General features: G+C 47.5%; 4 pseudogenes; all 4 read right to left on the minus strand.

The window, feature by feature from the left end:
• Positions 1-481: 481 nt before the first annotated feature.
• On the minus strand, positions 482-2012 carry LOC150055027 (immunoglobulin heavy variable 3-23 pseudogene; annotated as a pseudogene).
• A 4393-nt stretch (positions 2013-6405) lies between these two features.
• Positions 6406-8099, minus strand: LOC150055028 (immunoglobulin heavy variable 3-74 pseudogene; annotated as a pseudogene).
• A 206-nt stretch (positions 8100-8305) lies between these two features.
• Positions 8306-11076, minus strand: LOC150055029 (immunoglobulin heavy variable 3-21 pseudogene; annotated as a pseudogene).
• A 6123-nt stretch (positions 11077-17199) lies between these two features.
• Positions 17200-17773, minus strand: LOC150055030 (immunoglobulin heavy variable 3-21 pseudogene; annotated as a pseudogene).
• Positions 17774-23926: the final 6153 nt, after the last annotated feature.

Here is a 23926-nt window from a genome sequence, read left to right on the forward strand (position 1 = left end):
TTCGTGCAGCTGCTCCTAGGCCGGTCTCCTGGGGACAAGAATAACGTTCATCATACACATCATACACCCATGCCATCACTATGTGTAGTTCCAGGGCCAGGGCCAGACACAGTCTCAGTTTTCCTGAGTTTGTCACTTCCTTCTTTGTGAGAGTAACCGTAACTGCTCCTTATCTTAAGCTTTCTTTGTTCTGGAATCGGGAGTATGAAATTTGGACTCTAGTCTCATCGTAGTCCTCAAAATAAACTCAACGTATAGGAGTGAGAGGATTTGAAAGGTAAATATAAAAAACTAGTAGAGATAACATCCAGGGGAATGATCTTGATATTATTTGAGGCGTTAACTTCCGTTCCAGAGCCCCCAGAGCAGAGAGAACAATCCAGAATACACAAACGAGAATCCATCAGCTCATGGACTCTGCATAGCTCAGTGGAGAAAGAGTATAGTGAAGAGACAGCACCCAGATTGGGGGACCACATTTTCAAGACATAAATCTGGTCATGAGAATATACCAGATGTAGAAACAAGTCAACTGAACCTAAGGAAAAGAAAAGACAATTGGTCAGAGAACATCAGTAGACATTTCAAAAAGAACACAGATGCTCAAAGGATTAATCTAGAATTTTCAAGCTCTTTATCAGGAGTGTAAATGAAAACAAAAGTCAAGTGCCATGTCCATGCCTGTGATGTTAGCTAGCTACTTAAGTCGGGTGGATTAGAGTTTGAGATCAGCTCTAGACTTTTGCTGAACATCACCTGCAGAATAACCAGGAAACCACAGAACTAAGGTGGTGTCTCCAGAGACATGCTGACAGCCCAGCAACCACAAGACCAACAGCAGTTCTAGTCCAATGAAAAACTAAAAATGAGTCCATAAGACATCTGCTGTCCCATTAGAATGACTATTATAACAAATATAAGAGATCACAATGATGATGAGTCCATGCAGAAGGGTAAGTTTGGTATGCTCTTAATTAGTGAAGAAGTAAAAAGAACCCTTGACAATACAACCTTGGATTGGGGATGGGGTGGTGGGGCAAACCTGCCCAGGAACTCGAGATTCATATGAAAAATGTGTACAAACATAACACATTTTACTTTTACATGATGATATGATGAGGAGGAAACTAAGCTGTAGCTTTAACCTTTAGATAAGGGAGGAAAGGGTGGCAGAGAACCCTCAGAAGAGGGAGGAGAGAGGACCTGGGCTCGGGAAGAGAGGTCCACAGAGAACCCTGAGCCTCCTCAGGACCTGACCATGGAGACCAGGCAGAGTCACCTCAGCCCTTAAGAGTGAGCCCTGTGCTTGACTCCTGTGGTCAGGAGTGCAGTGTTTCCATGAGGAGGGAAGCAGAGCACTGTGTGTTCAGTGACAGCCCAGGTGAGTGGAGACACAGATGTGGAGGGTCCTGGGAAGCTGGGGAGATGTGGAGGAGCCAGGCACCAGGAGACATCTCCTCCTCACCCCTGCAGCTGATCAGGGCCCAGCGCCCCCTGCTGGCCTTGAGCCCTGCTTAGAAGTTTGTGTCTGGGCTGCCACTCAGCTCCTCTCACTGTGTCTCTTACACAGTAATACAGGGCAGAGTCCTCTGTTCTCAGGCTGTTCATTTGCAGATGCAGCATGTTTTTATTGTTGTCTCTGGAGATGGTGAAGCGGCCCCTCACAGACTCTACATAGTAGGTGCTACCACCATTTCCATTAATTCCTGCAACCCATTCTAGGCCTTTCTGTGGAGCCTGGCGGATCCAGTCCATGCCATAGTTACTGAAGGTGAATCCGGAGGCTGCACAGGAGAGTCTCAGGGACCCCCCAGGCTGCACCAAGCCTCCCCCAGACTCCACCAGCTGCACCTCACACTGGACACCTGCAAACACAGACAATCCTGGTCAGGCATGCTCACACTCACCACTCTTCCTCCACCAGCTCCACTCACACACTCAGGGTCTCTCCTTCCCCATCAATCACCTTTGAACACAGCCACCAGGAAAACCCAGCGCAGGCCCAGCTCCATGGTGAGTGGTGTGTGTCAGTCACTGGATGGACTCCAGCTCACAGAGCTTCAGGGCAGGGCTGGCTGGTTTTCATGAGCAGAGGGACGTCCCATTTGCATGGCCTCTGCTATAAAGCCAGCTGTGGGGCAGGAGTCTCAGAGATGGAGCTCCAGAGCAGAGGTGACTGTGCTGGGGGAGTTTGGTGACCATGGTCACCTTCAGTCAATCATGACACCTTGACCTTGTGCTGTGGTTCTCACTGTAGCTGCCTCTCCATGGGAGCCTGAGGCAGGAGTGGAGAACTTTGAGACTTGTGTTGGTGCAGAGGGGATAAACATGTCTTCTCACTGTGCCATTGTGCCTGTGAGCATTCTGCTCAACATTTATGAATTTATACAACAGTTGAAATACAATCTGAAAGCTCCCTCGTTGTACATGTGGAAAAATATGATCCAATTATGAAAGCTTCTCCACACTTGCTGGATTTCCCCTGGTGTTAAATTCTCCCCTGATCCTGGTCCTACACACATCAAGTCGAGGTCATCAGGTCCTGGTGTGGTTCCAGGAGAATGGTGGTCATCTGGAGAAGATGCAGAGCCTCCTTCCTGTGCTGAGACCATGTGAGGCTCTGCTGCACTTGACTTCATTCTGACAAGACCCCAAGAAGTCTGTGTTCACAGAGATGACTTAGGGTTGAGCACATCATTCACCACAGTATAGGTGTCTTCCTTGTTTTTCTCATTAATGTATATTTATTATTTGTAATTATGTCATGTGTATTGAGTTTTTATAATAACTTCTCTCAATGACAACAAGTAAAATGAAGTCTTCATAGGTAGGAGGTAATATGGTAAGTATGGACACATAGCAAGCTCCTCCTCACAGTCAAGCAGTGAACACATTCCTTCCTGAACTCTTTCCTCTCAGTCTCTGTAATCCTTCCTCTGTCCTTACCTCTTCCTGTCCTTTCTCCAGGGAGTCTGTGAGTTTCACATACCATATGACTGAGACATAAATCAACACAGAGGATAAGATAACATGTTTTTGTGTATTCCTAATTAGACTAACTTAGTGTATCTTACTTTAATTTGACCATTTCTAATTTCATGAGGAAACAAGGAAGAGCACCTGACATTAACGTACGAAAAACTGTTTCTAGAATCTGAATAATTCATGAAGAAGACAACAGCTCTGAACCTCTCCCTCTTCTGGCTGACTGTACACCTGTGAATTAATCTGCAAATCCTCCTCCCGTTGTCCTCTGTATTTGATATCAGTGCTCTGTAGCCTGCCCCCCCCCCACTACTCTGCCTATGAGTACCCAGGTACCATTTTTCTTCCTGCAAATGGGGTATGGTTCTTAACATGTGAGGACAAGTCTATTCGTGTTGCTTTCAAATGGCATTTTGGTGGAGGGCTGGCTTTCCATTGGGAATGCAAATGGCAGGACCTCCTCCCAGCACACGGCTGAACTGTGCTCCATGGTGAATACACAGAGCTGCACAGCGTCTGTTTTCCATGGCTGCACATCTTCCTGGGTGAGTGTGCTCAGGATTCCTGCTCCCCTTCCTAGGAGTTGGATCTGGTCACTGAGGCCATCGTCTTGCCTTCTGTCCTCACTCCTGAGGTCCACACGCCGTGCAGGAGTCTCTTGGATGCAGGCAGGATCTTGCTTGGAGCTTGAGCTCAGTGAGGAGACAGGCGGCTCATCCCTTGTTCTACATTTAATATTTTGTGCTATCTTACAGTTTAAGTACTTTAAAAATTGTTATTACAAAGTGTATGTACAGAGAAGTTAGAGTGGCACACGTCAGCTCAGGAGGACTTTTCTTTTAGACAATTCCACCCCTTGTGTAATTCTCTCCTACTTTGCCTCCCTATCCCCCACAGACTATTAGTTAATTTTCAACATCGTGTCAAGTGAGGACTAGTGCTGTGATTGTTCTTCTTTTCAACATCTATTTATAATGTTCCTATTACCCACCCTAAGACAGATAAACAATCAATTAAAAAGAACAGAAGAAACAAAAGCAACAATCAGAGGAAACCCTCTTGTTTCCAGTTTCTGGAGGTCATTTGATAAACACTATTTTATATGATAGAGCACATGCTCTTTGTGACTTTGGTTCCTTTCCTGAGAATTCCTCCTTTGGTCTCACTGTGTGTGAACACACTGCTGGCAGATCATATCATCTATGGCTACAGAACACATCTTCTCCTCAGCACAGGGCCCGTCCTCCATGACTGATCCTACAGCAGCCTCAAGACAAGGCTCAGACATTCAGAAGACACAATCGATGTCACTTCTTCCAAATATGGTGTTGTCCCAGCTCAAACCTCAGAAAACCTCCTCCCCTGTCCACCAGCACAGAGTTATCCAAGTCTCTGAACCCCAAAAACACCATCTCTTCACCAGCATTGGAAGAATTCTGACCTCAGTGCCAGATCCCATCTATTTATGAGTAGACAGCCCCATTCGGCCTTGGCCTGTACTTCAAGAACATGTGAAAATCCAGTCTTCTTTCTGATGATTCCAGGAGAGGAGATTCTCCAGTCTCCAGTAACAGAGATTCACTGGCCAATCTCAGAAACCTCTGGAGGGCAGAGGTTGGCCTGGTGACACAGAAGTCACTGAGGACCAGTTGTTTCAGTCAAGAAGCAAAACTCGAATCCACTTAGTAGCTTGCTTTTGCCTTCCATCCATCAGTTTCCATCCTGTGCTTAAAGATTTGTTCTGAACATAATTCCATTAAAAGGATTCCATGGCCAGGAGTGTGGCCTAGTGGTAGAGTGCTCACCTAGCATACATGAAGCCCAGGGTTGGATTCCTTGGTACCACGTACACAATACAGGTCAAAAGTGGTGCCGTGCCACAAATGGCAGAGTGTTATCCTTGAGCACAAAGTGTCCAAGGACAGAGTCCAGCCATGAGTTCAAGCCCCAAGACTGCACACATACACCCAAAAAAAGGGATACAAATTTGGAGAAATTTAGACATTAAAAAGTATTTTAGCAGTGTTGTTGGTGGGAGTGCGAACTCATTCAACCACCATGGAAAGCAGTATGGAGGTCCTCAAAACACTAACCATAGAGCTCCCCTATGACCAGCAATTCCAATACTTGACTTTACCCACTCACCCAGAAACGAGGACATACTAAATCCACTAGCACAACAATGTTCATTGAAGCACTATTTACCATGATAAAGATATGGAACCAACCCTGATGCCCCTCAGTTGATGAGTGGATCAACAAGATGTGGTATTTGTACACAATGGAATTCTATGCGGCTCTCAGTAAGAATGACATCACACCATTTGTAAGGAAATGGAAAGACTTAGAAAAAATCATATTAAGTGAAGTAAGCCAGATTCAGAGGAACATGGACTCAATGGTTTCCCTCATTTGTCATAATCGGTGGAAACCTTGGGCTCTCCTAGCAGAGATTTACAGTAGAACAAAACCTAGATATATAAGGCCATCTAATATGACGCTAAATGAAAGGACCTCCAGGATATATAAACAAAAGCCATATAATGAGTGATTGATGTCCTTAATGTACTATGTTATCTCTCATCTCTTTTGCTATCCTTTGGTTATCTCATATGGTTACAGTATTTCACCTTGGTATCTCATATTTTATATATATGCTTATTTGGTTATTTGAAATAGAATAAGGAAGGGGGGAATACAAGATGGGGAAGGGGTGGAAGGAGGGTAATTGGACCAAGACATGAGAAAGGGTATCAATGTTTATGAAGTTATACACCATTTCTCTGGTGAATATAATGTAATCCTTTGATTAGTTATAATAAAAACACATGAAAAAATATTTTAGTAGTGTTAATGATAACAAGGATAAGATTCTTAGCTGGATGCCTGAGGCTCCTGCCTGAAATTTTGGTGCATCAGGGCAGTGAGATCTGAGGAGTGAGGTGAAATCTATCTGGAGTAGGAAATTCCATGGTCTCTCATCTAACGTGGGCCAGGAGAAAGTCTCCAATGGAACTGTAGATCCAGTGGTAGAGTGTCAGGAGAAACTGCAGGGACAGGACTCAGGCCTGAGTTCAAGTGCAGACACAGGCACTCACCTCCCCACACACATACACACACTTCCCCACACTCAGAACCCACTGCATGTCCAAGTACACATGGTAAGCACCTGGGAAGTTTCCTGTAGGATCTGGAGTGGGCCATGGTCTCCTCTCTTTTGAGTCCAGCACTTGTCTAATGTTGGGAATGAGCTGTGTGGATGGTATTAAATTCCTCACCAATTCCCCTGTGAAAACCTGGATGAGGTGGAGTCAGAACAGCATAGACTCCATGGCTTCCATGGCAGAGGCCGCGTCTGCTCCAGGCCCTGCTGGGACTCTAGAGCTCTTTCCTATGGCCAGGCCTGGGAGCAGGCAGCCCTCATGTGCCTTCTCCAGAGCTCAGCGAGGCCCGGGGTGTGGTGTCCTCAGCTGTTCCTAAGTCACCGGTGGACACGTTCCTGACAAGAGGGCAATGCAGGGAGATCCATGTGATGACAGTTTGTATCCACATCTATGGTCCCCTTAGCTACAGAAAACCCCTGAGGATCCGGAGGGCTACGGAGAGGACACTGAGAAGGTCACAGAGTGGAGACTTGGGCAGGCCAGTCAGTTCCTCCTAGGGCATGCAGGAACCATGACCACTGCCACACTGACCTCCAGACTAGTCCAGGGCCTCAGGTTTACAGACTGAATACAGACCACAGCTGCATGTGGATTGAGTGCAACAGAGAGGTGTGGGCAACACAGAGACGACTGAGAAAATGTCAGAAGTGCTAGAATCAAGAGAATCCACTGCAGAGCTCTTGATGTGAATCCAAATCACTCCTCATCATATACAGTGTTTGTAGAAAAGGAGAGAGAGAGAGAGAGAGAGAGAGAGAGAGAGAGAGAGAGAGAGAGAGAGAGAGAGAGAGAGAGGGAGAGAGACCATGTTCCTGGGTGAGCTGGTCCTGAGCCTCTGCAGGTGACCACACTCAGCTTTGGCATGACTGGGCGTCTCAGTGAGTCACAGTGCAGGCTCCCAGTCCTGATCAATGGCCTCCCTCTTGTGTCATCAGAAAGGGAAAGGAGACCATGGGATCAAAGCCTGGATGCACTACTATGTGGTGTGTGAGGAATGGTGGGATTTGAATTCCCCAGTGGCATGGAGTCCTTGGCTTTGGCAAACATCCCTGCTGTCTTCGACCCGAGTTTCTATGACTCGACTATCCAGGGTGTCCACTGTCTCCTCAGGAGTCTGAGAGGAAATGACTGAGAAGGTCCTTAACCTCCTCAGAGTTGACCTTAGTGACCTCAACAACTTGACACCTGCCCAGCTGTGGTGCTGTGTCATGTCCATTCAAGAATTCATCATAAACTAAAACTAATACATAGAAATGAAAGACCTGGAAATCTCCATTTGGAGAGAAGGACAAAGAGTAAGGGTCACAAGCTAGAGAGCTGTCTGGGAAGACTTCAGGTCATGTGGAGAGGCAGGGCTGGCAGAGAGGGGTCAGCCCTGAATGTTCTGCTCTGCTCCCAGGCTGACCAAGAATCAGTGTGTGCCGAGCGCCCCCTGCTGGTCCCGAGCGCCCCTGCAGGGAGGTTTGTGTCTGGACCTGCACTGCACTTCCTGCACTGTGTGTCTAGCACAGTAATAGATGGCTGTGTCCTCCACTCTCAGGCTGCTCATCTGCAGGTAAACTGTGCTCTTGCCACTGTCCGTGGAGGTGGTGAAGCGGCCCTTCACGGAGTCTGCGTAGTTTGTGTAACTACCATCGGAATTAATAACTGAAATCCACTCCAACCTCTTTCCTGCATCCTGGCAGATCCAGTATATGGCATACTTACTGGTGAATCCGGAGGCTGCACAGGAGAGTCTCAGGGACCCCCCAGGCTGCACCAAGCCTCCCCCAGACTCCACCAGCTCCACCTCACACTGGACACCTGCAAACACAGACAATCCTGGTCAGGCATGCTCACACTCACCACTGTTCCTCCACCAGCTCCACTCACACACTCAGTGTCTCTGCTTCCCCATCAATCACCTTTGAACATAGCCACCAGGAAAACCCAGCGCAGGCCCAGCTCCATGGTGAGTGGTGTGTGTCAGTCACTGGATGGACTCCAGCTCACAGAGCTTCAGGGCAGGGCTGGCTGGTTTTCATGAGCAGAGGGACGTCCCATTTGCATGGCCTCTGCTATAAAGCCAGCTGTGGGGCAGGAGTCTCAGAGATGGAGCTCCAGAGCAGAGGTGACTGTGCTGGGGGAGTTTGGTGACCATGGTCACCTTCAGTCAATCATGACACCTTGACCTTGTGCTGTGGTTCCCACTGTAGCTGCCTCTCCATGGGAGCCTGAGGCAGGAGTGGAGAAGTTTGAGACTTGTGTGGGTGCAGAGGGGATAAACATGTCCTCTCACTGTGCCACTGAGCCTGGTGAGCATTCTGCTCAACATTTATGAATTTATACAACATTTGAGATACAACCTGAAAGCCATCTCCTTGTACATGTGGAAAAATGTAATACCATTATGAAAGCTTCTCCACACTTGCTGGATTTCCCATGGTGTTAAATTCTCCCCTGATCCTGGTCCTGCACACATCAAGTTGAGGTCATCAGGTCCTGGTGTGGTTCCAGGAGAATGGTGGTCATCTGGAGAGGATGCAGAGCCTCCTTCCTGTGCTGAGACCATGTGAGGCTCTGCTGCACTCGACTTCATTCTGACAGGACACCAAGAGAGATATGAGTCAAGCAGGTGATTTTGTTGGATCACAGCATTCATCAATTCATCAAGCTATAGGTGTCTTCCTTGTTTTTTCTCATTTATTTACTTTTAATATGTCATGATAGCTCCTGTACAGTGTATTTGTAATCACTATTCTGGGAGTGACAACATGTAAATTAAGTCTTCATAGGCAGGTGTTGACTTGGTATTATGGAAACATAGGTATGCTCCCCCTCCCCCAGCACAGCCAAGCAGTGAACACATTTCTTCCTGACCTGTTTCCTGTCAGGCTCTGTAATCCTTCCTCTGTCTTTACCTCTTCCTGTCCTCCCTCCACAGAGCACATGAGCTTCAGTTAGCAGATGACTGGAAAACCAGTCAACTGGAGATATTTGTGGACACAGAACTACAAGATCACATGGTTATGTGTATTCCTAATTAAAATCACTTACTATGTCATACTTTATTTTTGACCTTTCTAATTTCATTGAGAAAACACCCCACAGCACCTGACATTCAACGTATGAAAAATGGTTTGTAGACTCTGAAACATTCTTGAACAAGGCAGTGGCACAGAGCCTCTCCCTTCTCTGGCTGAATGTGATCCTGTGAATTAATCTTCTCCATGTCCTCCTCCTGTCCTCCTCTGTACTTGATACCAGTGTTCTGTCCTCTGCTTCCCCACACACCACCACTCTGCCTATGAGTAACCAGATACCATTTTTTCTTCCTGCAAATGGGTTATGGTTCTTAACATGTGAGGACAAGTCTATCCTTGTTGCTTTCAAATAGCATTTTGGTGGTGGCTGGCTTTCCATTGGGAATGCAAATGGCAGGACCTCCTCCCAGCGCACGGCTGAACTGTGCTCCATGGTGAATACACAGAGCTGCACAGCGTCTGTTTTCATGGCTGCACATCTTCCTGGGTGAGTGTGCTCAGGATTCCTCCTCCCTTCCTAGGAATTGGATCTGGTCACTGAGGCCATCGTCTTGCCTTCTGTCCTCACTCCTGAGGTCCACAGGCAGTGCAGGAGTCTCTTGGATGCAGGCAGGATCTTGCTTGGAGCTTGAGCTCAATGTGGAGACAGGTGGCTCATCCCTTGTTCTACTTTTGATATTTTGTTTCCATCTTACCTTTTTCTTAAATACTTTAAAAATTGTTATTATACAGTGTATATACAGTGGGGTTAGAGTGGCACAAGACAGGTTACGAGTACTTTCCTGTTTGGACAATGTCACCCCTTGCATAGCTCTCTCCTACTTTCCTGTCCCCACACACTTTGTATAGTTAACATTCAACACAGTGTCAAGAGATGAGCACTGCTGTGTTCCCCATATATTTATATAGCTCCCATTATCCACCCAAAGACAGATAAACAATCAACTAAAAAGAACAGAAGAAACAAAAACAACAATGAGGGAAACCCTCTTGTTTCCACTTCCTGGAGGTCATTTGATAAACACTATTTTATATGATAGAGCACATGATCCTGTGACTTTGGGTTCCTTTCCTGAGAATTCCTCCTTTGGTCTCACTGTGTGTGAACACACTGCTGGCAGATCATGTCATCCATGGCTACAGAACACATCTTCTCCTCAGCACAGGGCCCGTCCTCCATGACTGATCCTACAGCAGCCTCAAGACAAGGCTCAGGCATTCAGAAGCCACAATCGATGGCACTTCTTCCACAGCATGGTGTTGCCCCACTCTCAAAGCTGTCTGGGAAGACTTCAGGTCATGTGGAGAGGCAGAGCTGGCAGGGAGGGGTCAGCCCTGAATGTTCTGCTCTGCTCCCAGGCTAAGAATTCAGTGTGTGCCTAGCGTCCCCTGCTGGTCCCGAGCGCCCCTGCAGGGAGGTTTGTGTCTGGGCCTGCACTGCACTTCCTGCACTGTGTGTCTAGCACAGTAATAGATGGCTGTGTCCTCCACTCTCAGGCTGCTCATCTGCAGGTAAACTGTGCTCTTGCCGTTGTCCCTGGAGATGGTGAAGCGGCCCTTCACGGAGTCTGCGTAGTTTGTGCTACTACAATCAATGTATGAAATCCACTCCAGCCCCTTCCCTGGAGCCCGGCGGATCCAGTTCATGCCATAGTTACTGAAGGTGAATCCGGAGGCTGCACAGGAGAGTCTCAGGGACTCCCCAGGCTTCACCAAGGCTCCCCCAGACTCCACCAGCTGTACCTCACACTGGACACCTGCAAACACAGACAATCCTGGTCAGGCATGCTCACACTCACCACTCTTCCTCCACCAGCTCCACTCACACACTCAGGGTCTCTGCTTCCCCATCAATCACCTTTGAACACAGCCACCAGGAAAACCCAGCGCAGGCCCAGCTCCATGGTGAGTGGTGTGTGTCAGTCACTAGATGGACTCCAGCTCACAGAGCTTCAGGGCAGGGCTGGCTGGTTTTCATGAGCAGAGGGACGTCCCATTTGCATGGCCTCTGCTATAAAGCCAGCTATGGGGCAGGAGTCTTAGGAGGGCAGCACACAAAGGAGATACATGTTCTAAACAGAATTTTGTAGTTGAGTGGATAAACAATGAATTACACATGGTTATTGCAGCATGTACCTAATCAATTGCCTTCAAAACTACCAATGATTGCATAGAAACTTTTTCAATGGCTAGAACACAGAATTCTTTCTACTTTAAGTCAAGATTGATGAGCTGTTAGCTTAATACACACACATTTTAGATGATAGATAGATAGATAGATAGATAGATAGATAGATAGATAGATAGATAGATGATACATGTATTTGCCAGTCCTGACTCTTGAACTCAGGGCCTGAACATTGTCCTCATGCTTTCTCCAGGCTAGTGCTCTACCATTTGAGCCACAGCATCAGTTCTGCCTTTTACTGTGTGTGTGGTACCTGGGAATTGAACTCTGTGCTTTGCCCTGCTAGGCATGCTCTCTACCACTAGGCCATGATCCCAGTCCCTAAATAATAAATTTTTTAAACTCTCCTATAATTCTGCAGAACCTTCCCATTGAGTCCACTGGCTGCCCTGGGTCCTGACCTCTGGTCTGAGGCCCGAGTCTCCTCCAGTGCTCCCTTCAGATCACTGCCGGGTGAGCAGCACCTGCCTGCTTGTCTCCATCTCAAGCTCTTCATCAGCGCGCCCTGGGCTCTCACTGCAGTGTCCACGCTGAAGCTCATCTTCCCCTCCCATCACTTTTCTCCTTGAAGCTAGTTCTGGACCTTGAACTCTGGCTCTGGGCCCTTTCCCTCCAGGCTAGCACTCCACCACCAGCACTACAGCTCCACTTCTGGTGATGAATCACTTCTCAATGATGAACTGGAGACAGGGGTCTCAGGGACTTTCCTGCCTGCAGTGATTTCAAACTGTGACCTCAGACCTCAGCCTCCCGCTAGCTAGGAATACAGCTGTGAATCACCAGTGCAGGGTCAATGTTTCTTTCAAATTGGCTTCATTGTGCCAAATAATGAATGTCTCCACCAATCCCTCTCATCCCATACCTACAGCAGGATCTTCTTCTCCGCAGGTGGTTTCAGCTCTGGGGACAGGCAGGCACCCTCTGGAAACACAAGGCATAATTCATCGTGTCCTCTCTATTGTCAGAGGCTAGATAGGACAATGAATTCACAGGTGTTTCTAGAAAGACAGTTGGTTTTGTGGCCTGGAAACCACAGTGGCTGCCCTGGGCATCTGCAGCAGGCCCTGCCCTGAGCTCAGTGCATCCCCTGTGCCACCTGCTGCTGGCCAGGGTCCTGCAGATGTCCTGAAGTCCATGTGTCCCCACATAGTCAATGGCTCAGTGCCTTCTGCTGTCTCAGAGCCCTGCTGTGTAGAGAACTTGGCCTTTGTTTTCTCTCTTAGCTGCCAATATGGAAGTCTGGGCTGAACTTTCTGGCTTCAGGGTAACCTGAGCCTCCTGCCCAGTCCAGTCCCTTCTCAGGGGTCAGTGAAGCCAAGGCCAGAAGCTTCCCTGGTTCTGATGGAGGTCCAGAGGCCTTGCATGTGACCAACAGGATCTTCTAAGGTGTCAAGACCTGATCCTGACTCTGCAGCCACTCCTGGCACAGAACAGCCAGGGACAGGAAAACGATGTTGGTCAGTCACCTGCAGTCTCAGTCTCCCCCTGGTGCCATCTGTGACCCAGGCAGCTGTCACCAGGCACAGAGCACCCAGCAGTCTCATCTACTGGATGACCTCTTTCCTCCCAGATGCCCTGGGCCTGTGTGACCAGACTGTGATGTCCCACATGGCGAGACAGGCACTGAATCCTAGAGTTGGAGATGCACTTACGCAGGAGTCCTGTCCTTGAGGTACAGGGCTCCTGAGCACCTTTGTCCCTCTGTCCTGAGGACTGAGGGGACAAGCTTCTCTTCGTCTATCCCAGGGCCCAACTCTGGGTGGGGGCAGCGTCACCCACAGTCAAGCCATGGGTTATCCCCTAAATGACAATTCTCCATCCTCACGGGATCTGTGTTTCCTGGTAGACCCTGAATATTATGCGAGGCCTAATAATGTTCCCTTCCTGTGATATAAATAATAAGCAATATTCTTTGTCTCCAGTAACATAAAGATGCTTCACATTTTCAGGAAAGATGGTGGTTTACAGCCTCACTTCACAGACCAAGGCCTGTTTGCCTTGCTGGGCAGGAGGGAGAGGAAAGGCCTTGTCCCAAAGGTCTTCTCAGCTTCACTGCTGAGACAAGTGAGATTGCTGGCAGCCTCTCTGCAGGTCCGTGCAGGGGCTGTAGGCTCTCAGGCCCTTCCAGGTGATACCCAGCTTCTCCTCTGGAAAATGGAATGAAGTTCACACAGAGATGTTGATAGGGCTTCCTTTGTGTCTGGAGAGCTCTCTTCAGGTCACTGCCTGAGTACAGGATTCCCATCATTCGCCCTCTTGAGGAAAAGGAAGGCAGATCAAAGGCTGCTTTGACTCATGGTATTGAAAATGTACATTTAATACAAGCAAACATTGCACCGCCTGTCCACAACAAAACAGACCTAGAAAATGTGACATTTGCCGTAAAACAGACAGACTTTCTTTCTTTTTTTCTTTTTTTTTTTTGTGTGTGTCATGGGTCTTGAACTCGATCAGGGCACTGTGCTTGAGCTCTTGAGCTCTAGGCTACCACCCCACCCTTGAGCCAAACCCATCTTCTGGAGGTTATTTGGAGATAATAGTCTCAGGTCCTTTTGTGCCCAGGCTGACTTTGAACCTTGATCCTCAGATCTCAGCCTCCTCAGTAGCTAGGATTTCAGGTGTGAGCCACCATACCCTGCTAGTCAAAAGACTTTCTAAGACTGATGCTTTTCCAAAACATTGGACCACACCCTTGTTTGTCTCAGAAAGGAATCCAGCTTGTCCACCCAAACTCAGTCACTACAGAGATAATGAGACTTCACATGACATTAATTCATGGAGACACTCAAATGCCACAGGTTCCATGGCCTCATTTCCATTCCACTTTCCAAAGACAAGGACAGCAGAGCTACACGTCCCCAGGTGAGGTCACAGGGACTGTGGGAGGTGGGGACTTGGATGTAGGTCCCTGTAGTCTAAACATTTATGACTCCTGCAGCTGTGCCTGGGACAGCACAGCCAGGGTCAGAGGAGCAGGTGGGTCCCCAGCTCAGATCCGCATCCCTCCACTCCCAGCCCAGCCCCTAGACACCCACATCAGTGCCCTGCCAGCCCCGAACACAACCTCAGGTGCTTCATGACCTGAGGAGGAAACCTGTCAGGACAGGAAAGTGTCCAGAGCGAGCCAGCCGCTGAGGTGAAGCAGGAGTGCAGCCTCCTGTAGTTGTGTTATTGGAGTCTGCTGTGGGAGGCACCTGCAGGTGATGCCTGACAGGGAGCCCAGGTCCTTGTCACCTGGGTCCCCTGGGACTAGGCTGCTGGCTGACCCCAGAGACCTCAGCCCTCTCCTGTCAGCCTCCCCATCCCGGGCCCTGACCTGCAGGAGGGAAGCTTGCTGAGGGAGCTGATGGGGAGCGAGGGGTGGAATATGTGCACATGAGAACATGTCTATCCTCCACACACTTGCACCACAGATAGCTCACACACCTGCACCGTGCACTTGACACCATGAACACCAGAAGACTGAGCACCACTACATGAGGACGCACGTGGGTGTCTTGGGTTGTTTGTGGTGAGGAAAGATAACAGAAGGTCTGAAAGAGAAATAGAGTCCATGGCTTACATGTGTAGTGGTCAGGTCACTGTGCTGTATTCTGCTCAGGTTGTGCCCTCTACCATTTCAGCCACAGCTCCACTTCTGCCTTCTTTAGTGGTTAGTGGAAGGTAAGAGTTTCAAAGCCTTTCCTTCCTGAGCTGCTTGGATCTCTGATCCTTGCATCTCACCCTCATGAACTGCTAAGATTACAAAGATAATGCTTGGTTCCATTGTTTTTTGGCCTGTTGTGGACCTTGATCTCAGGACCTGAGCACTGTCCTTGGATATTTTCTCAAGGCCAGAGCTCTACCACTTGAGCCACAGCGACATTTCCTGCTTTTTTCTATGTATGTGTTACTGAGGAATAGAACCCGGGCCTTTGTGCATGCTATGCAAGCCCTCTATCAGTAGGCCAAACTCCTGACACTCCATTTGTTTCTTCATCTGTTTCGCTCTGAGCCTAGGTTGGCATTTAAATTCATACACAGCTATGCAGTCGTCACCATAAAATAGCAAGCAAGCAGTGACCCCACTAATCCTGAGAACCAGGTCCTCTCAAGGTCATGGAATGTGATGGTGGAGAGGGAAAGTCTAACTGTGACACAGCTATACACAGAGTTATTAATCCTTTATGTACTCTTTATAACAGACCTGATGTTATTCAGCAGACTCATAGTTCACAATGGTTTGGAGGCAACGACATCATTCCAGAGATCAGGACTGTCCTTTATGATTTGTATCATTTATGATACAAATTGTCCTTATCATAGTCCTTTATGATCTGTATCCACATGGACACAGGAACAGTTATCTCCTGATGAGTGAATGATTTGTATCATTACCCAGAAAACGTGTACATAGAAAACTCCTTACAGTCTGGAAGTCACCTTCCTAAAGTCTGTGTAGTTCACACACAAGTTTTTTTTTTGCCAGTCCTGGGCTTAAGCTCAGGGCCTGAGCACTGTCCTTGGATTTTTCTCAAGGCTAGAGCTCTACCACTTGAGCCTCAGCACCACTTCCGGCTTTTTTTTCTAAGTATGTGGTACCAAGGAATCGAACCCAGGTCTTCATGCATGCTAGGCAAGCACTCTACCACTAGGCCAAACTCCCAGCCCCCACACACAAGTTTTTATTCAGGACTTGAAATGAGTTCTTTTCTGATCAGGATGCCATGGAGAAATAAACAAGGATTGTTTGGGAGTGTGTGTGTGTGGGGGGGGGTCAGGACCTTGGATGACAGCTGGACAGCGTGACAGCCCCTTCTGACCCACAATTCCCTTGCACAGTGACAGTGTCCATGAATGAGCACAAGGACCTGGTCACCAAGCCCAGAGGATCTGTCCACAGGACTCCCACATCTGTCACTGGTGGAGGAAACTCAAGGATAGATGAGAACAGCAAGGCCAGGTCTATATACACTGCATGTGGCCTACACACAACTTCTCACAGGACGAAGTAGGCTGAGCTCTAAGTCTATGGCTGACCCCTGTGTTTTATAACTTGAGAATCCCAAATGACATTTGGTTCTTAGGGAAAGAAAAACAGGTTGTGTTAATATGAATTACTAAGAAAGAGAATGTGTTCATGACATAAATCCTGTTAGGTATATTCTAAATCCCTGTGCTCAGAGCTACAACAGATGGAAGAGCCAACATAAAGGTCAGTGATCTGTTGGCTCTCCTCTCTCCCTCCCTCTCTCTCTCTCTCTCTCTCTCTCTCTCTCTCTCTCTCTCTCTCTCTCTCTCTCTCTCTCTCTTGTACTTTTTCATCATCAGGGTCCAATTTGTAAGCATCATACCCGCCACTGGAGTCTTTCTGTCACCGTTTCTTATTTCAGTTACTTTTCTAGGAGTGTGTTTCATTTTTGCCCAAGACAGGGTCCATAGAATCATTTTACATTTCCCTCCTATTCACCAGTTATCACAAAAAATGGTCACCACATCCAGATTGTTGACTGAGATGGGGTTCTCATTAGGATTATATCTCCACAAGTACTTTGATCACAGGCTTGAGTCACCAGTTCAGGTCTCTTCCCTCTTCTTCATAGAATGAACTCCAGCTCTGAGAATCCTGGAATCTTTGCCTTGAGTCTCATGGAATCACCACTCCCCTGATTTTTTCAGGATGCAACACTGATGACCACTGCAGAGACATGTTTACTTCCCAAGTGACACTGTGTCATTTTTAATAGTCACCAGTCAAGATGAGAGCCATCACAGGAGATGCAGGTGATAAGTGAGGGAGGAATCCTGTGACCACTGCTGGGCCCAGGGGCAGCACAGACACCAGGAGCCCAGGCCTGGCTCAGCTCTGCTCTGCTCCCAGGCTGACCTGGCTACAAGCTGTGCCGAGCGCCCCCTGCTGGTCCCGAGCGCCCCTGCAGGGAGGTTTGTGTCTGGGCCTGCACTGCACTTCCTGCACTGTGTCTCTAGCACAGTAATAGATGGCTGTGTCCTCCACTCTCAGGCTGCTCATCTGCAGGTAAACTGTGCTCTTGCCGTTGTCCCTGGAGGTGATGAAGTGGCCCTTCAAGGAGTCTGCGTTGTGTATGTTACTACTACCACTACTTATGTATGAAATCCACTCCAGACTCTTCCCTGGAGCCTGGTGGATCCAGTACATGGCATAGTCACTGAAGGTGAATCTGGAGGTTGCACAGGAGAGTCTCAGGGACTCCCCAGGCTGCACCAAGCCTCCCCCAGACTCCACCAGCTGCACCTCACACTGGACACCTGCAAACACAGACAATCCTGGTCAGGCATGCTCACACTCACCACTCTTCCTCCACCAGCTCCACTCACACACTCAGGGTCTCTGCTTCCCCTCAATCACCTTTGAACACAGCCACCAGGAAAACCCAGCGCAGGCCCAGCTCCATGGTGAGTGGTGTGTGTCAGTCACTGGATGGACTCCAGCTCACAGAGCTTCAGGGCAGGGCTGGCTGGTTTTCACGAGCAGAGGGACGTCCCATTTGCATGGCCTCTGCTATAAAGCCAGCTGTGGGGCAGGAGTCTCAGAGATGGAGCTCCAGAGCAGAGGTGACTGTGCTGGGGGAGTTTGGTGACCATGGTCACCTTCAGTCAATCATGACACCTTGACCTTGTGCTGTGGTTCTCACTGTAGCTGCCTCTCCATGGGAGCCTGGGGCAGGAGTGGAGAACTTTGAGACTTGTGTGGGTGCAGAGGGGATAAACATGTCCTCTCACTGTGCCATTGTGCCTGGTGAGCATTCTGCTTAATATTTTGGACTATTCACAAATCATGAAGTACACCACAAATGTTACCTCCCCATTCACATGCTGAAGTGTAAAGCAATTATGAAAGCTTTTCTATGCTTGCAGGATCTCATGTGGTATAAAATTCATGCCCGGTCTGGGCTTGCACCCCACAATGTGAGGGCCTGTAGTTCCCTGATGGAGTTCTGGGAGAAGGCTGCTCATCCCGTGAGGTTTAGAGCTCTACTCTCTAAACAGCGTTGCTGTTCTCAATTGTATTCTGGCAATAAACCCTGCATGCCTAGGTTCTGGAAGACCCTGGATAGTTAGTCTTTGCTCAAGGATAAAGCTCTACCATTTTGAGAGACAGCATCACTTCCCTTTGTTGAGTGGGGATTTTACATAAGAGTCTTATGAGGACTTTTTCCGAGATGCTAATGGACCATGATCCTCAGATCTCAGCTTCCTGAGTAGGTAGGATTACAGGCAGGAGCCACCAGCACAAAGTCAGTCTGCTCTGTTTTTCTTTATTTGCATGTGCTGGGACTTGAACTCAGGGCCTGGGCACTGTTATTGAGCTTTTTCAAGCTAGGGTGCCTGGACACCAGGACTGGAGATGGAAGCCTCTCCTTTCTGCAAGGAGTCCGCGTTGGAACTGGAGACTTATCTTTCCTTCTGAATGGTGCTTTTACAACTGTCAAGATTCCCTAGGCTCTTTCTCTCTCCTCTCTTCTGAGGGCAAACTGTCTTTTTTGACCCTGAGCCATGGTAGTGATGAGGGGAATTAGAAGTCTGGAGGGAGCTGTGAATCTGCTGGTTTGCTCTTTGTAGTTCAGTGATTTGAGCTCCCTATTTCTGCGGCCCCAACCATATCCCTCACATTCTCTATAAAGTTCCCTCACTGCTGCTGCTGCCAGCAGCCCAGCCACCCTCAACAACATCACGATTGTGACAGCAGAGCTTATCTTGGTGTGGTCAACGTCCTGCTGACCGTGGTGTCCTATGGCAGCAGCATCGCCAGCGTCCTGCCCCTCCGCTCGGCAGAGGCAGGGGGCGGCCTTCTCCACATGCTCTGACGTGTGCTGGTGGTGTTTTAAAACACAGTTTATGCTACTAAAGAGTAGGCTTTCGAATTCTCTTCTGGCTTTTCAGCCAATTCTGCATTTTGCATTTGGTTACTGAATTGTGGAAAGGTTTTGGAGGAGCCACATTTTCTTGCCCCTTTATTTTACTTGCATCTCTACATTTCAGTTTGCACATTTCATGTGGTAGGTTCCTATTTTACTTACACTTAGGTGCAAAAGAGATTACATCAGTGACAAGGTCAACAATTCAACAATGATCCTGATGTGTAAATTATATAAGATATGTAAGGTATGCAAGTGTAGTAAGAAAAATGGAAACATCAATTGCTTCTCCAACTTAGTGTTAGAAGAAAGAAGCTCGGGTTCTTATGGAATAGAGTGGGAGCTTTATATATAGGTATTTAAAAGTGAATAATACAAGGGATGGGGTGAGGAAAAGAAAGAGAAATATAAAGAGGGGCAAAAATTTAGAAAATAATGGTATGATAGATCACTTTATAATTATTACAGAGATACAGAAACAAGCAACTACAAAATCTCACTAAAAGCAACCAAAGTATATAGTTCTTGCTGAAGAGAAGTGTGGTTATTAGTTGAACTCTATCCAGGTGTCTGGCATTTTTCTCTATCTTTAGACCTCACAGTTTCAGCTGTGGCTCTCCAGGTGCATTTGATATTCATTTTATCGTCTTTTCTTTCTTTCTTTCTTTCTTTCTTTCTTTCTTTCTTTCTTTCTTTCTTCCTCCCTTCCTTCCTTTCCTTTCCTTTCCTTTCCTTTCCTTTCCTTTCCCTTCCCTTCCCTTCCCTTCCCTTCCCTTCCCTTCCCTTCCCTTCCTTTCCTTTCCTTTCCTTTCCTTTCCTTTCCTTTCCTTCCTTCCTTCCTTCCTTCCTTCCTTCCTTCCTTCCTTCCTTCCTTCCTTCTCCTCCTCCTCTTCCTGCTCCTCTTCCTCCTCCTCCTGCTCCTCCTCCTCCTCCTCCTCCTCCTCCTCCTCTTCTTCTTCTTCTTCTTCTTCTTCTTCTTCTTCTTCTTCTTCTTCTTCTTCTTCTTCTTCTTCTTCTTCTTCCTTGCCTTCTCTTCCTCTTGTTCCTCCTTCTCTTCCTCGTCCTTTGCTTTCTCTTTCTCTTTCTCCCTCTCCCTCTCCCTCTCCTACTCTTCCTCCTCCTCCTCCTCCTGTCTCCATTTGATGATCTGCTTGTCATATCTGAATCCTCACTGCTCTGACACAGCTGCTGGAGAGTCAGTCCCTGGGCAACACGGCAGAGCACTGGCCCTTCCCAGGTGTGGTGATCCACTGCTTGTACCAGGGTTCAAACTCCCTGGGAGATGATGATTTGTCCCAAGTCATTGGTCAGCTCTCTCAAGGGTCCTTCCCGAGAGGCTAGGGTAGTTCTGCCTAACTGGTCCCTCAAGGACCTTGTCCCTCCCTGTGAACATCGAGTCTGGTTATCATAGACCGTACATGGCTTGTGGTTCTTACCCTAGGCCTCCTACGTTCACCTTTTGTCTCTATGTACTTAACTCCTTTTAAACCAGTTTCGTTTGCTAATGAAAGCTGATGACAATTTCTTTCAGAAGAGCAAGAAGCAAGTTTCCTGAGAGGACTCTGGGAAGTCTTCTACCATCTTTTGTAAGCACAGGCTGTAATGGGTTTTTGACTCTGTATATCTGTATGTTTGAATACAAAGGGCAATCATTTGGGAATGGGTAATTTCATTCTGTGTAATGACAAAGGTCCATGAAATTCCTTTGGCTGTCCTTTTTTGGGAAAAATGTTCTGTAATATGTAGAAGGAAAATGAGAAACTTGCACAAATTGTACCATAAAGCCTCTTCTTGGTTTATGTATCCTCCTCTCTCTCTCTCTTTCTCTCTCCAGTGTATCTATCTCTTCCAGTGTCTGTCTTTCTGACTTTGACTCTGTATTGTTCTTGTCTCTCCCTCTGTCTCTGTCTCTCTGGCCTTACCTTTCTGTTTCTTTTTTTTTTTTGCCAATCCTGGGCTTTGAGCTCAGGGCCTGAGCATTATCCTTGGGCTTTCTCAAGTCTAGAGCTCTACCACTTGAACTACAGCACCACTTCCTGCTTTTTCTATGTATGTGGTACTAAGGAATCAAACCCAGGTCTTTGTGCATGCTAGGCAAGCACTCTACCACTAGGCCAAACTACTGGCCCTTATCTTTCTGTTCCTGTCTCTTTCTCTGAGTCTTTCTCTGAAAGTTAGTGTGTTTGTCTCTGACACTCTGGTTTTCCTTGTCCCCATTTTACCATGTCTCTGTCTTTCTGCTTCATTCCCTGTCACAGTTTTTTTCTATGTCTCTCTAGACCCATATATTTCCCCCCTCTCTTTTTTTGTGGGTCATGGGGCTTGTACTCCACCTGGATGCTGTCCCTGAGCTCTTCAAGGATACCACCCTACCCTTGAGCCCATTTTATAGAGGTTATTTGGAGATAAGAGTCTGGTCTTGCTTTGAACCATGATCCTCAGATCTCAGCCTCCGGAGTAGCTAGGAGCCACTGTGCTCGACTTTTCCCTCTCTCTTTCCCAGTCTGTGTGTCCCTCTGTGTCTTTCTGTCTCTCTATCTCTCTGTGTGCTTCTCTCTGTCTGTCTGTCTGTCTGCCTGCCTGCCTGCCTATCACTGTTTCTATCACCTTCTCTCTCTCTCTGTCTCTCACATTTGTTTACCTGTCTCTCTGTCTGTCTCTCCATTTCTTCAGTGTAACATCCATATAGAAATCTTATCAGCAAGCTTGTCCCTGAGGGTGACATGGCCTGTCACTCTCTGGCTACCCTTTCACAGTCATGTCTTTGTTATGGTTAGTGAAAGTTACACACCCCCAGACATTGCCCCTGAAGCAAGCAGAGGAGGAGAGATGAGAACTGAGTCAACTAGAAATAGCTTGTTTAGTCCTCAGATTTATAAGAGCATCTGACAACAGAATTATAAAATTAAATGGGTTAGATATTTACAAATGGGAGATTTTAAGCAAGTATTAGTATCCCCAAGCTAGTGTGTTTGAATCTAAGCAATTTGCTATTATCTCATGATTTTGAAGCTGACACCTATGGGCCTGAGCTGACACTGTCTAAGGTTTATCTGGAAGGTTTCTATTCCCAGCTGAAAAGTTGGGTCAGGTCAAGTGAGCCTGTGTTTTGCGGAGGCAGAGGGCCTGGAGTTGAAACAGGGCTTAGCCCACCCCTGTTCCCCACAGACAGGCCTGGCTCTGCCAGACCTCATTGCACCTGTCTGAGCCATAGCAATGTCCAATACTTAGTGCACAGGTCATCGATGAGGACTCCTGGCTGACCTAGCTGAGTGCTGTTAGATGTGAGGGGAGAAGGAGTTTTGTTGTCGTCGTTCCTCAACCCTCATGTTCCCAGATAGTCTGAGCACTTGGCTAATAAACAAACACATATAAGTTGAAATTTCTATAAGGCAGGGCTCAGACCATAGAGTTTCCTTGTGAGCCCCCCTCCTCACACGTGTTGCACATGCTTAGCAGTCTCTGTGCTGGACAGCCCAACCAAATGAAGTCAACCCCAGATATTTCCTGAGAGCAGGGAGTGGGGAGTTCTCACTCCCTGAATTGTGACACTTCGAGTGGCCCAGAACTCTGTTGTCTCTTAATGTAGTGCTTAAAATTTTGTTTCTGAATGGGTCATATACATGAGGAGCAGGTGCTACAGAATTGCCGGGGCCAGCCGGCAGCAAACCAGGGTTTGCAGATTGGGATTCCTGAAATAGGGGCAAGGACTAGGAAAAATTAAAAGAGAGACAAACAGATGGAGTTCGGGAGGACTACAGCCCAAGTCAGCAGTCCAAGAAGACTGTGAGCTCCAGACTGCCGCCTAAGACTCTCCTGTTTATTTTAAGTTCCGACCTTAAATACTCTTCTTAAAACTAGGGAACTGCCAGAGGCTACATTCATACAAAATCGTAAACAAGTCACATATAGGATAAATGAGAAAGGATTAACATTGCTTAAAGTTATCCTGATAAGAACTGATTGACATTGCTTAAAGTTATCCTGATAAGAACTGATTGACATTGCTTAAAGTTATCCTGATAAGAACTGATTGACATTGCTTAAAGTTATCCTGATAAGAGCTGATTGACATTGCTTAAAGTTATCCTGATAAGAGTTACTTCCTTGTGTATACAGTTGTGTAGGTCCAAGGTCAGATCCAAGGTCAGGTCTAAGGTCATTGACCCCACAGTCGGTCCCCAACATCTCCCCCGTCTTTCTTTTAAAAGATGAAGACTTGCTTGTCTTAGGTTGGGTGAATCGCTGACTCTGCCTTATCGGTCATGGGGAACTTCTTCAGATCAAGCTGAAGGCCCTGTCTTAGGTTGGTCAGAGAGCATCCCCTCTTATCCCGTCCTTGACTGCAATTCCTCTCGGGGGGGAATTCATCCATCTGGGGCTTAGATCTGCGGAGTTGTTCAATTGGTGACTGTTGCAGATGTGACCATTGGACGGGTACTGGCCATAGGTGTTGATTTGTTCCCAGCCATAGCTTCAGTTATCACTTTACTTGGAGTAGAAACAACAGGAGTTGGCTTGATATTGGCTGTTGGTGGATCTGAAGTGCTGGCAATTCCTCGTTCTTCAGAAGCTGCAGTAGTTTTCAACGTGATCTGTCTCTGCTGTTCTGGGACCTTACTAGTAGGTTCTTGAGGCTCTTTTCTCTGCTCTAAGTGCCTCCCTTGATGCTCTCGGAGTTCTCTCTCC

This window comes from Megascapheus bottae, chromosome 14 (assembly GCF_031878675.1).
Source record: "Megascapheus bottae isolate mThoBot1 chromosome 14, mThoBot2.hap1, whole genome shotgun sequence".
NCBI classification, from domain to species: domain Eukaryota; kingdom Metazoa; phylum Chordata; class Mammalia; order Rodentia; family Geomyidae; genus Megascapheus; species Megascapheus bottae.